General features: G+C 43.2%; 1 pseudogene; it reads right to left on the reverse strand.

Annotated features, from left to right (window-relative positions):
• LOC141102969 (dimethylaniline monooxygenase [N-oxide-forming] 2-like) overlaps positions 1-14,584 on the reverse strand; it is a 135,006-nt pseudogene that overhangs the window by 45,394 nt on the left and 75,028 nt on the right.

The raw sequence follows: 14,584 nt of genomic DNA on the forward strand, positions 1-14,584 counted from the left end.
GGGAGATCATGGGGTGTAATCTCCAATTGCAAAACATCCAGCAACAAATCAGTGATGTTATTAAAAAAAATAATAACATCATTGATGTTTTGGGGCGAATTTAAACCCCACAAAATCACCTGTTTTATCATGGTCCAATCTTACCAAAATTTTTTCAATGTTTAGAAAAGCCAAATTTGGAGGATGCACACAGTGTGCCAACATGTGCTATCTGCCATCACAGGAGATCAATGGACGCGTTTTGGGGGTGCAACCCCTTCCTCAATTATAAAGTCGCGTTGAGGAAGGGCTTGCTCCCCCAAAACACGTCCCTTGATCCCCCCTGATGACAGATAGCACATGTTGACATTCGTAAATTGGTGTGCATCTTCCAAATTTGGCTTTTCCAGGGGTGATTTCCCCCCATCTGAACGCTATATCAAACCCAGTTCCTAAATACTGATGTCTGATATAGCCTTCAGGTTTTACCATATGTGAACTTTGTAAGTTCAAGTTTTTTGGCTTTCTTGTTGGTTTTACACAGGCCTGTTTTATCTGAAATGGATATTTCGATTTTTGATAATGCTACTGCAAACATTGTTATACAACAAACATGTTGGTTTGTTTTAAAAACCTTTGGTAAATGCACATGTGATTGTGCAGGTATAAAAAAGTGCCTTACTCAAGAATGTGTGGATTATTGTCTCAACACTACAACACTTTTGGGGTGATGTAATTGCTGTTTTATGCAAAAATGGGGGTTATTTCCTAAGGGCAAATACACTTTGCACTACAAGTGCAGGGTCAGTGCAGTTGCAAGTGCACTTGTAGTGAAATGTGTTTTTGCATTTAGGAAGTACCAGCCAACAGTGTTTTTTATAAGGTTACCCAATCACGACATTTTCTGCACTCAACACATTTCTGTCAGGGTCAGCTAAAACAAACACAAGCAGTAAATGTCCACCAAGAATTTCTTTTGGTTGTTTTTTATTTGAAAAAGGTGTCACAGATTGTCTGGCATATTGATAGCCCCCTACCCGCAAAGAACTCCAGGTAGCGTAACCAGACATCATGGGCATTCAGGGAGGGCAAGCCAGGACGGCCACTTTCAAGCGCCGTCAGTGTTGATGGATTTGGGATTCCGGCCTCAGGCCCAACTGAGCCAGCATAGTTGGCTGAATGTTTTCTTAAAAAATTATGGAGAACACAGCAGGCAAGTATTATATGGTTCAGTTTATACTCTGCCATATGGATGGGTGTCAGAAATAATCCGAACCGGCTGGCCAGGATTCCAAATGTGTTCTCCACCACTCTTCGGGCTCTGGCCAGCCGATAATTAAAAACCCTCTGTTCCGGGGTGTGGGTCCTCATCGGGAATGGCCGCATCAGGTGGTCCCCCAGCGCAAATGCTTCATCAGCAACGAACACAAATGGGAGACCTTCAACATTGTCCTCTGGAGGTGGCAAGTCCAAGCTGCCATTCTGGAGACGCCTGTAGAACTCCGTCTGGGCGATCACTCCACCATCGTACATCCGGCCATTCTTCCCCACGTCCACATACAAGAACTCGTAATTAGCCGACACCACCACCAACATCACTATACTATTAAACCCCTTGTAATTATAATAGTACGACCCCAAGTTGGGTGGTGGGACGATGTGGACGTGTTTCCCATCAATTGCCCCTCCGCAGTTAGGAAAGTCCCACCGCTGGGCAAAGTGGGAGGCCACAGTCTGCCATTCCTGTGGCGTTGAAGGAAACTGTTGAGGAAAAAACAATAAACATTACTATTTTTTCAAAGATACATGGCAAGCAATTATACACAAACATTATGGGGCAACCTCCAGATAGCATTTACTAAGGGGAATTTAACAACAACAAAGTATAAGGTACACCTATCATATTCCCCCTCCCCCCCTCTCATGGGCCATTTCTAACATTATAGGGGGGGGGGACTCTTGGACAGGTAACCCTCTTCACTTCATTGAGAGATGAATGCCTAAATACAGGGTATTACTTTGAACAGCCCCTCCTTAGTTACACTATTGGCAGACCACTGGACAGGTAAGAAGTGTCATAATACAAAGATATAAATACACACTGTACACATTTGAGGACATTTGGACATTCTGCTATTACCTATCAAGATAATAATAGGATACAAAAACTTTAAACAGTACCATTGGAAAGTATACAGGCAGGCCCTTGCACTACATGCTTTGGGGAATTCATCCATAAATCTGACCAGTAAAGAGGTGGGTATAGTGTGTATGGGTTTGGCAAAGTCAGCAGATAGATGATTGAGGATAGAGAATTGGGATCAGCTGACTTAGCAGTTGGGGGAGGGAGGGTTACAAAAAATTTGGGGACACCACAAAAAAAAGCCTCTGCCACTCTGCCTGAATTTAAATAAAAAATAACATTTCTAAACATTTTAGGGGGTGTTTGGGGTAAAGCACTACTATGGAGCTGATAAAATACATTGTTAAGTGACTACATGAGGTGAATATAGGGAAGGAGACACCATGCTGGGGAGGTTATTGAAGGGCAAATATGTATGAAGGACACAAAATAATAATTATATAAAAATCCAGCATGCATGAGGACAAAGGGGACATTCACAGCATATTACAATCATGGTAATTAGGGAATGAGGGAAGAAATACAATATATTACCAAACATTCAATACAATAAAATGTGATATAAAAGGATAAAAATCTTACCTTCATATACTCCTTCTGCAGGACCTGTATGATGGCAGAACAGGTCTCTGGGATAATGATCCCCAGAGCCTGGGGGGAGATGCCTGTCCAGAACTTGAGGTCCTGCAGGCTTCTCCCTGTGGCCAAATACCGCAAGGTAGCGACCAGCCTCTGCTCCGGAGTGATGGCTTGCCTCATGCAGGTATCCTGCCTGCTTATATAGGGGGTCAGCGAAGCCAACAAACGGTGAAACACGGGGTCCGTCATCCTGAGAAAGTTCCTGAAATCATCAGGATTATTCTCACGGATCTCAAGGAGCAAAGGCATATGACAGAACTGGTCACGCTGAAGCAACCAATTCTTGGTCCATGAACTCCTCCCCACCCTGTTCATGGACTGGACTTGTGTCAAGGTCAGGACCCCAACACCAAGCCCCCGCACAGCACGAACTCTACGAGGAGTACGCATACGAAACATGGCTAGAAAACTGGCGGCTGCTCAGAACGAAGTAACAGAACGCACTGAAGAACAGCAAGGCCTGTGAAGAGCGACCTGAAAACCAGTAACGAACGAACAAGAATACAATGACTACTTAAAGTCACGCGGAACTTGCTGCACGCACTGAAGAGCAGATACAAACCCACAAGCACAAACTGAACGTCAGAAAACGATCTGAAAGCCACGAGTCTGAAAAAGCGCGAATCGTCTCTCACCAAACTTTTACTAACAGGAGATTAACAAAAGGAGCCCAAAGGGTGCCGCGCTTGGTTCTGAACCGGCCTTTTCTAGTCTCGTCGTACGTGGTGTACGTGACCGTGTGGTTGTCGATCGGAAATTCCGACAACTTTGTGCGACCGTGTGTAGGCAAAACAAGTTTGAGCCAACATCCGTCGGAAAAAATCCTAGGATTTTGTTGTCGGAATGTCCGAACAAAGTCCAACCGTGTGTACGGGGCATAAGACTCCAAGACACCTTCCAGTAGGCCTCCTACAACCCATACCCAATGGACAGAGGCCCTGGACCCACCTGTCTATGGATTTCATTGTGGAGTTACCCAACTCCCAGGGAACACAGTTATCCTTATGGTGGTTGACCGATTCTCGAAAATGTCTCATTGTATTCCACTTAAGAAGTTGCCCACTTCTAAGGAACTGGCTTCCATTTTTGCTCGGGAGATCTTTCGCTTACATGGGCTACCCAAGGTGATTGTCTCGGATAGGAGTAGTCAGTTTGTGTTCCGGGTCTGGCGAGTTCTGCTTTCCGATTGTCCCTGTTTATGGCAAACTATGGTTTCCAACCTTCCATGCTGCCTGACTCATTTGTTCTGCAGAGTATTCATGTGTTAGAGGAGCATCTCCATGGTCTTCGTTCCACTTGGTCACAAGTCCAGGAGGCTTTGCGACATGCTAATGATAGGTACAGACTCCATGCTGATGCCTTCCTAACAGGTTGGGGACAGGGTCTGGCTGTCATCTCGCAACCTACGGCTTGGTGTTCCCTCTCTTAATTTTGCACCTCGTTTTATTGGGCCTTTCTGTATTCTTTGCAGGATTAACCCAGTGGCTTACGTATTAGACCTTCCTTCTAATATGCGTATCTCAAATGTATTTCATGTCTCCTTATTAAAACCTTTGGTCTGCAACTGCTTTACCACCTCGGTGCCTCGTCCTCACCCTGTACAGGTTGAGAACCATGAGCAGTATGAAGTACAGTCCATTGTTGACTCCTGTAGGTTCCATGGGCGCATACAGTACCTGGTGCATTGTAAAGGGTACGGTCCAGAAGGAACGCTCTTGGGTCTCACCCTGTCCTTCTCTGAGATTTCCATAGACGTTTTCCCCTCAAGTCTGGTGGTCCTCCGAGGGGGAGAGGTCATTGAGGAGGGGGTACTGTCAGCTCAGCCCTTCCTTCTCTAAGCTGGCTGCTCAGCTGTCGGCTAATTGCCAGCTCCTATCTCTCCGCAGTGACTCACCTGTTGATGATATCATGCTCGTCAGTCCTGCCTACTTAAGGTGTACAGCCCAGATGATCTCTGCCTTCACCTTGGTCACATCTCTAGAGACGCTCTCCTGTGTTCCTGTTAAAGACTTGCTTGGCTCACATTCCTTCTGGCTCCAGATCCTGCTTGCTGTTCTACTACGCTCATCTCTGGCTCCCTGACGTTTTTGGCTTGTCTGACTATTTGTTCCGGTTTCTGAACTCTGGCTATGTTTTGACTACGTTTACCTTTTTTTTATTATTATTAAACAAGGGAGATTTAACTGTATTTCTGTCTCAGTCTGATTCATGGTTTTCTGACACTTGAATGGTGAAATGAAGCATGTATACTGTATGTGGTGAAACTTCCATATTGGGAAGAGGCTTTATAACATTGAAAATATTTACTGTATATTTCTGTGGATATATATATAAATATAAAATAAAAGTGCATGAGGTACCCCAGGAATTCCATACAGACCCTTAAAGTGGTTGTAAATGCAGAAGGTTTTTTTTTATCTTAATGTATTATATGCATTAAGATAGAAAGCCTTCTGTGTGCAGCAGCCCCCCTCAGTCCCCCTAATACTTACCTGAGGTCCATCTAGATACAGCGATGTTGCAAGAGTCTTGACTGTCCGGGAATCTCCCTCCTCATTGGCTGAGACAGCAGAGCGACGCCATTGCATCCCGCTGCTGTCAAAGTCAGTCAGCCAATGAGGAGAGAAAGGGGCAGGGCCAGGCCATGGCTCCATGTCTGAATGGACACAGGGAGCTGTGGCTTGGCTCAGGTGCCCCCATAGCAAGCTGAATGCTGTGGGGGCACTCAACAGGAGGCAGGGGCCAAGAGCACCGAAAGAGGCACCTGAGAAGATGAGAATACAGGCTGCTCTGTGTTATTTTAACTTAAAAAAAAAACAAGATTTTACAATCACTTTAATCCAAATATGCAGCCTGGCTGCACAGCAAAGGGCCCTGGTCCTGAACCATACCAGGCCACTTCCCTCAACATGGGGGTGCCTGTGTTAATGAGGACAAGAGTCTCTTTCCTACAACCCTGGCTGGTGGTTGTAGGGGTCTGGGGGCATATCAGAATATGGAAGCCCTCTTTAATATTAAGGGTCCCCCAGATACCGACCCCACCACCCTACAGGATTGAGTATGGAGTACTCATTCACAAACTCACACATATACACCTCACACATGCATACAACTCACATACCGAACACACATATACCAAATGCACAGGTTGGACTGGATAGACTAGTGTCTTTATTCAACCTTACCAACTATGAAACTCATTCACAAAAAAAATAAATAAATTGTAACCTAGTAATAAAGACACCCAAATGTCCTTTATTAAAAAAAAAAAAAGTAAAATGTAAATCCCCCTAAAAATCTTCCCATTGTAAATCCTTCATCAATCACAATGCCCATCGTTTCGTAAAAAAAAACAGACGACCCCCCACACACAACCTTTTCCATTGCTACATAAAGCTGAGTGACAGCTTCTCAAGACATCATCAGCTATATAAAGGAAGGGGCAGGAATAGTGATGACATTATTGCTCAGATTTAGGCAACAGTGTAACCCACTTCATTCCCCACCCATTTGCTTATGTGACCAGGGATACACGACCATATACTGTATATATTTATATGTACCGTATTTATCGGCGTATAACACGCACTTTTTTCCCCTTAAAATCAGGGGAAAATCACGGGTGCGTGTTATACGCCGATCCCCTGCGATCCTGAGCTGACAGATCTAAAAAATCGCCGCCCGCGATTTGAAAATGGCGCCGCCGGCGCCGAAATACACAGAGCCGGTCCTCGGCTCTTCTCGGCCACTTTCGGCTTCACTCGACGCCGCCCGAACCTAGCCGAGTGTACTCGGCTAGGTTTGGATAGCTCCGCTCACAGTCACGCCCATCCCGGGCGGGACTACGAGTGGAGCCGAAAGTGAACGAGAGCCGCCGAGAAGATCCGAGGACCGGCTCTGTGTATTTTGGCACCGGCGGCGCCATTTTCAAATCGCGGTCGGTGATTTTGAAGCTCAGGATCGCAGGGGATCAAACTGCGAGCTGCAAGGCTGCACTGGGGCAAGGCTGCACTGGGATAAGGCTGCAATGGACACTGGGGAAGGCTGCACTGACAAGGCTGCACTGACAAGGCTGCACTGACATGGCTGCACTGACATGGCTGCACTGACAAGGCTGCACTGACATGGCTGCACTGGGGCAAGGCTGCACTGAGAAGGCTGCAATGATGGGCATTTAAATGTAAGTTTTTTTCCCTTCAACTTCCCTCCTAAAAGTTTTTTTTCCTTAAAATTCCCTCCTAAATTGGGATGCGTGTTATACGCCGATAAATACGGTATATATATATATATATATATATATATATATATATATATATATATATATATAGAAGTACATGCAAACAATCTTATTTGCTCCTTTCAATCTGTTAAACATACATTCAAAAGCATGTTGTAATATCTGTGTTGAATAAGTGCAAAAAACTTCTGCTGATTTTGCCACAAATCCATTGAGCTCCTAACCTCCCATCACTCTGCAGTGTCATAGTTACATAGTTATATAGTTACATAGTAGGTGAGGTTGAAAAAAGACACAAGTCCATCAAGTCCAACTTATGTGTGTGATTATGTGTCAGTATTTCATTACATATCCCTGTATGTTGCGGTCATTCAGGTGATTATCTAATAGTTTCTTGAAGCTATCAATGCTCCCCGCTGAGACCACCGCCTGTGGAAGGAAATTCCACATCCTTGCCCCTCTTACAGTAAAGAACCCTCTATGTAGTTTAAGGTTAAACCTCTTTTCTTCTAATTGTAATGAGTGGCCACGAGTCTTATTAAACTCTCTTCTGCGAAAAAGTTTTATCCCTATTGTGGGGTCACCAGTACAGTATTTGTAAATTGAAATCATATCCCCTCTCAAGCGTCTCTTCTCCAGAGAGAATAAGTTCAGTGCTCGCAACCTTTCCTCATAACTAAGATCCTCCAGACCCTTTATTAGCTTTGTTGCCCTTCTTTGTACTCGCTCCATTTCCAGTACATCCCTCCTGAGGACTGGTGCCCAGAACTGGACAGCATACTCCAGGTGCGGCCGGACCAGAGTCTTGTAGAGCGGGAGAATTATCGTTTTATCTCTGGAGTTAATCCCCCTTTTAATGCATGCCAATATTCTGTTTGCTTTATTAGCAGCAGCTTGGCATTGCATGCCATTGCTGAGCCTATCATCTACTAGGACCCCCAGGTCCTTTTCCATTCTAGATTCCCCCAGAGGTTCTCCCCCCAGTGTATAGATTGCATTCATATTTTTGCCACCCAAATGCATTATTTTACATTTTTCTACATTGAACCTCATTTGCCATGTAGTCGCCCACCACATTCATTTGTTCAGGTCTTTTTGCAAGGTTTCCACATCCTGCGGAGAAGTTATTGCCCTGCTTAGCTTAGTATCGTCTGCAAATACAGAGATTGAACTGTTTATCCCATCCTCCAGGTCGTTTATAAACAAATTAAATAGGATTGGTCCCAGCACAGAACCCTGGGGAACCCCACTACCCACCCCTGACCATTCTGAGTACTCCCCATTTATCACCACCCTCTGAACACGCCCTTGTAGCCAGTTTTCAATCCATGTACTCACCCTATGGTCCATGCCAACAGACCTTATTTTGTACAGTAAATGTTTATGGGGAACTGTGTCAAATGCTTTTGCAAAATCCGGATACACCATGTCTACGGGCCTTCCTTTATCTAGATGGCAACTCACCTCCTCATAGAAGGTTAATAGATTGGTTTGGCAAGAACGATTCTTCATGAATCCATGCTGATTACTGCTAATGATATCGTTCTTATTACTAAAATCTTGTATATAGTCCCTTATCATCCCCTCCAAGAGTTTACATACTATTGATGTTAGGCTAACTGGTCTGTAATTCCCAGGGATGTTTTTTGGGCCCTTTTTAAATATTGGTGCTACATTGGCTTTTCTCCAATCAGCTGGCACCATTCCAGTCAATAGACTGTCTGTAAAAATTAGGAACAACGGTCTGGCAATCACCTGACTGAGTTCCCTAAGTACCCTCGGATGCAAGCCATCTGGTCCCGGTGATTTATTAATGTTAAGTTTCTTAAGTCTAATTTTAATTCCGTCCTCTGTTAACCATGTAGGTGCTTCCTGTGTTGTGTCATGAGGATAAACACTGCAGTTTTGGTTACTGAAGCCCCCCGATTCACTCGTGAAGACTGAGGAGAAGAATAAATTCAATACCTTTGCCATCTCCCCATCCTTTGTAACCAGATGTCCTTCCTTATTCTTTATGGGGCCAATATGGTCTGTCCTCCCTTTTTTACTGTTTACATACTTAAAGAATTTCTTGGGATTTTTTTTGCTCTCCTCCGCTATGTGTCTTTCATGTTCTATCTTAGCCGTCCTAATTGCACCCTTACATTTCTTATTGCATTCTTTATAAAGTCTGAATGCTGAGGATGATCCCTCCACCTTGTATTTTTTGAAGGCCTTCTCCTTTGCTTTTATGTGCATTTTTACATTGGAGTTAAGCCATCCAGGATTTTTGTTCGCTCTTTTAAATTTATTACCCAATGGGATACATTGGCTAATGCCCTTATTTAATATGCTCTTAAAGCAAACCCATCTCTCCTCCGTATTCTTTGTTCCTAATATTTTATCCCAATTTATGCCTTTTAGCAAGGTTTGTAGTTTAGGGAAGTTGGCTCTTTTGAAATTCAGTGTCTTTGTGTTCCCTTCATGTTTCCTATTTGTGTGATTTATACTAAAACTAATTGACCTGTGATCGCTGTTACCTAAATTGCCCCGTATTTGCACATCTGTGATCAGGTCTATATTGTTGGTAATCAGTAGATCCAGTAATGTTTTATTTCTAGTTGGTGCGTCTACCATCTGACCCATAAAATTGTGTCAAAGTGTCATCTAACTAAACTACAGAACACCTCCCTCCCCTATAATACGTGATTTATTCAACCCTTACTTGTGCTGGATGACATAGTCCAGAGAGTCTAAAATGATTTCAAGGGTCTTTCATGTTGGTGAAAAAGTGGAGCTTCTAATGGATTATATCATTTTGTATGGGCTCAAATCACACCGCAGAGTTATTGTACTCCATATTGGGCAAGTACTTGATCGAAAGTATTAGTACTTGTACTCGCTGGCAAAAACCCCATATTGGTGCAACCCTACTGGAGATTTTGGTTCTACTATAAAGCCTCATACACACGATCGGATTGTTGGCCAACAAAACCGTGGACTTTTGTCAGAAGGGCGTTGGCCCAAACTTGTCTTGCATACAAACGTCACACAATTGTTGGCCCACAAATATGAACGTAGTGACGTACTATGTTGTTTTTCAGCTCTTTACTGCCACCCTTTGGGCTCCTTCTGCTAATTTCCTGTGAGTAGAAGTTTGGTGAGTGTTGATTCATGCTTTTCATTTCACACTTTTGATTTTGCACTTTTGATTTTGCACTTTTCATTTCGTACTTTTCATTTCACATTTTTCATTTCATTTCTGAATGGCCATTCGTCAACTAGCTATGTTGCGGAATCGGAGGAGATAACGTGTTATTTATTATTGGCCTTGGAGTTATTGGTTTGACCCAAGCCCAGTCCAGGAACAGGAGGAGGAGGAGTTCTTGGACCAAAAATTGGTTGCTTTATTATTGGTGACCAATTATGTCATATGCCTTTGCTACAGGAGCTCCAGGAGAATAATCCAGATGTTTTTCGGAACTATCTCTGCATGACAGACCCCTGCTTTCACCAACTCTTGGCATTGTTGACCCCCTATATTAATAAGCAGGACACATGCATGAGGCTTTTATTTTATTTTTTGGTTGAATAATAATGATTTGATTTGGTATATTTTCTATATTTTTGGATGCATAGAATGCACTTTTTGGTTAAGTTCTATTGGCAGATAGCATGTCTAATTTTATTTGTTTTCTTTTTTAATGCACAATTAAAAAATTGTGGAGAATAATACTTGGCAATGTGTTTTACTTCAAATGACAGTTTGGAAGTAGGCAGTTACATTTAAAAAAATGCAATGTAAAATTGACAAGGGACACCAACATAGTTGTGACTTTGATCTTAAAAACTACAGGATAATGGTGTTGTGGTAACTTGCCCAAATAAAAAAAATAAAAAAGCATAATAATATTATTCTTGATATCACTAGAAAAAAAAGCCTTTGAAAATTAGTTTGCAATAACTCCATCAGTATCACCAGCGAAGCAGCTTCATTATTATCCCATTAAAGAAGAAGAGAATGTGCGCAGCATTTGGAGATTTCATAATTTGCCACGTCTCGAATGTTAATTCTCTATTATGAACACTAGTTTACAAGACCGGCCGCTTCTGGCTCGTCCTTGCTTCCGAGCATGCGTGTTTGTACTTTGGACTTTTGTCCGACGGACTTGTGTACACATGCACGGAAAATTTTAAAACATGCTATCCATCATTTGTCCGCAGAAAATCCGACAACAATTGTCCGATGGAGCATAATAATGGTCGGATTTTCCGCCAACAGCCTGTCATCACACATTTTCACACAAATCTGATCGTGTGTACGAGGCTTAAGGATTCAAAAGAAATTGCTGAAATTATTGAATTATCTGTTTCTCAGAATTCATGTATTATACATCTGTGTAAGTTACCAATGCAGACATTTGTATTGATCTACTCATCTGTATTTTATAGGTTCAGACCTTAACTCTTCCTTCTCAAAAAAAAAAAATAATTATAAAACTTTGAACTTGAAGGATTGCCCAGTAGTTCTTAAAGTAGGACTAATAGAAATATTGCTCACCAGGATAAACTTCCAATGGATAGTGTGGGTCTGTATGGTGTCCAATGCAGACCATGATGGCCTCAAAAGTGCTTGTCTGTTTCTTACCATCTTTTTCAGTCACAACTTCCCACTGACCATCCTGGGAAAATCAGGATGTTTTTTCACACTGCAAACCAATGTCTAAAAACATAATCAAAACACGGTACTGTAGGATTTAGTAAGAAAACTAGTAACATTTGATCAATTTTATGTTAGGCTGGGTTCACACTAGTTTGAATTGGATGTGGGTTTCCTGCATTCCAATTCGAAATACAGGAGATTGTGTTTGCATTACAGGACATTACAGTGTCCTGTGCATCTTTTGGCTATGTTTCAGGTCTAAATTAAGGCAACAAAGGAACATGTAGAGCTATGGTCTGATTAGATAAGCTGTGTGCTGAGCTCTCCTCCCTAAATGTATCTTATATGTCAGGAAAACTTCTCAGAAGTTACTCTGCTGATAACAGAGAAACAAAGTACCAGAAACAACATTTAGAGCTTTAGAGACAAATAAACACTACAGATATATGTGCTTTGTTCAGATTTCATGACTGGGGTGTATAACCACTTTAACTCTTATGCCCCGTACACACGGTCGGACATTGATCGGACATTCCGACAACAAAATCCTAGGATTTTTTCAGACGGATGTTGGCTCAAATTTGTTTTGCGTACACACGGTCGCACAAAGTTGTCGGAATTTCCGATCGCCATAAACGCGGTGACGTCAACCACGTACAACGAGACTAGAAAAGACCATTTCAGAACCAAGCGCGGCACCCTTTGGGCTCCTTTTGCTAATCTCGTGTTAGTAGAAGTTTGGTGAGAGACGATTCGCGCTTTTTCAGACTCGTGGCTTTCAGATAGTTTTCTGCGGTTCAGTTTGTGCTTGTGGGTTTGTATCTGCTCTTCAGTGCATGCAGTCAGTTCGTATCGGAGTTTTCTGTGCGATCTTGTCCGCTCGTTGCTATTTTTCAGGTCGCTCTTCACAGGCCTTGCTGTTCTTCAGTGCGTTCTGTTACTTCGTTCTGAGCAGCCGACTGTTTTCTAGCCATGTTTCGTATACGTACTCCTCGTAGAGTTTGTGCTGTGCGGGGGCTTGGTGTTGGGGTCCTGACCTTGACACAAGTCCAGTCCATGAACAGGGTGGGGAGGAGTTCATGGACCAAGAATTGGTTGCTTCAGCGTGACCAGTTCTGTCATATGCCTTTGCTCTGTGAGATCCGTGAGAATAATCCTGATGATTTCAGGAACTTTCTCCGGATGACGGACCTCGTATTTCACCGCTTGTTGGCTTTGCTGACCCCCTATATCAGCAGGCAGGATACCTGCATGAAGCAAGCCATCACTCCGGAGCAGAGGCTCGTCACCACCCTGCGGTACTTGGCGACGGGGAGAAGCCTGCAGGACTTGAAGTTCTCGACAGGCATCTCCCCCCAGGCTCTGGGGATCATTATCCCAGAGACCTGTTCTGCCATCATACAGGTCCTGCAGAAGGAGTATATGAAGGTAAGATTTTTATCCTTTAATATCACATTTTATTGTATTGAATGTTTGCTAATATATTGTATTTCTTTCCTCATTCCCTAATTACCATGATTGGAATATGCTGTGAATGTCCCCTTTGCCCTCATGCATGCTGGAATTTTATGGGGTTTTTTTTAGTCCTTCATACATATTTGCCTTCGCTTACCTCCCTAGCATGCTCTCCTGGCCCTATATTCACCTCATGTAGTCACTTAACAATGTATTTTATCAGCTCCATAGTAGTGCTTTACCCCAAACACCCCTAAAATGTTTAGAAATGTGATTTGTGCTTTAAATTCAGGCAGAGTGCCAGAGGCTTTTTTTTGTAGTGTCCCCAAATCATTTTTATTAACCCTCCCTCCCCCCAAGTGCTAAGTCAGCTGATACCAATTCTCTATCTATCCTCAATCATCTATCTGCTGTCTTTGGCAAACCCATACACACTCTACCCATCTCTTCTGTGCTCAGATTTATGGATGAATTCCCAAAAGCATGTAGTGCAAGGGCCTGCCTGTATACTTTCAAATGGTACTGTTTAAAGTTTTTGTATCCTATTATTATCTTGATAGGTAATAGTAGAATTTCCAAATGTGCTCAAATGTGTACAATGTGCTGCCAATAGTGTAACTAAGGAGGGGCTGTTCCAAGTAATACCCATTATTTAGGCATTCATCTCTCAATGAAGTGGAAAGGGTTACCTGTCCATGATCCCCCCCCCCTAATGTTAGAAATGGCCGATGAGAGGGGGGAGGGGGAATATGATAGGTGTACCTTATACTTTGGTGTTGTAAAATTCCCCTTAATAAATGTTATCTGGATGTTGGCCAAGGATGTTTGTGTCTAATCTGCTTTCCATGTTTATGTGCAAAAATACTAATTATTTTTTGGTTTTCCTCAACAGTTTCCTTCCACACCACAGGAATGGCAGACTGTGGGCTCCCACTTTGCCCAGCGGTGGGACTTTCCTAACTGCGGAGGGGCAATTGATGGGAAACACGTCCACATCGTCCCACCACCCAACTCGGGGTCGTACTATTATAATTACAAAGGGTTCAATAGTATTGTGATGTTGGCGGTGGTGTCGGCTAATTACGACTTCCTGTATGTGGACGTGGGGAAGAATGGCTGGATGTCCGATGGTAGAGTCATCTCCCAGATGGAGTTTTACAGGCATCTCCAGAATGGCAGCTTGGACTTGCCACCTCCAGAAGAGAATGTGGAAGGACTCCCATTCGTCTTCGTTGCGGATGAAGCCTTTGCGCTGGGGGACCACCTTATGCAGCCATTACCGATGAGGACCCTCACCCCGAAACAGAGGGTTTTTAATTACTGGCTGGCCAGATCCAGAAGAGTGGTGGAGAACACATTTGGAATCATGGCCAGCCGGTTCCGCCTATTTCTTACACTCATCCATATGGCGGAGTATAAACTGAATCATATAATCCTGGCGTGCTATGTTCTACATAACTTTTTACGGCAACATTCTGCCAACTATGCT

Source organism: Aquarana catesbeiana, linkage group LG07 (genome assembly GCF_042186555.1).
Source record: "Aquarana catesbeiana isolate 2022-GZ linkage group LG07, ASM4218655v1, whole genome shotgun sequence".
Taxonomy (NCBI): Eukaryota; Metazoa; Chordata; class Amphibia; order Anura; family Ranidae; genus Aquarana; species Aquarana catesbeiana.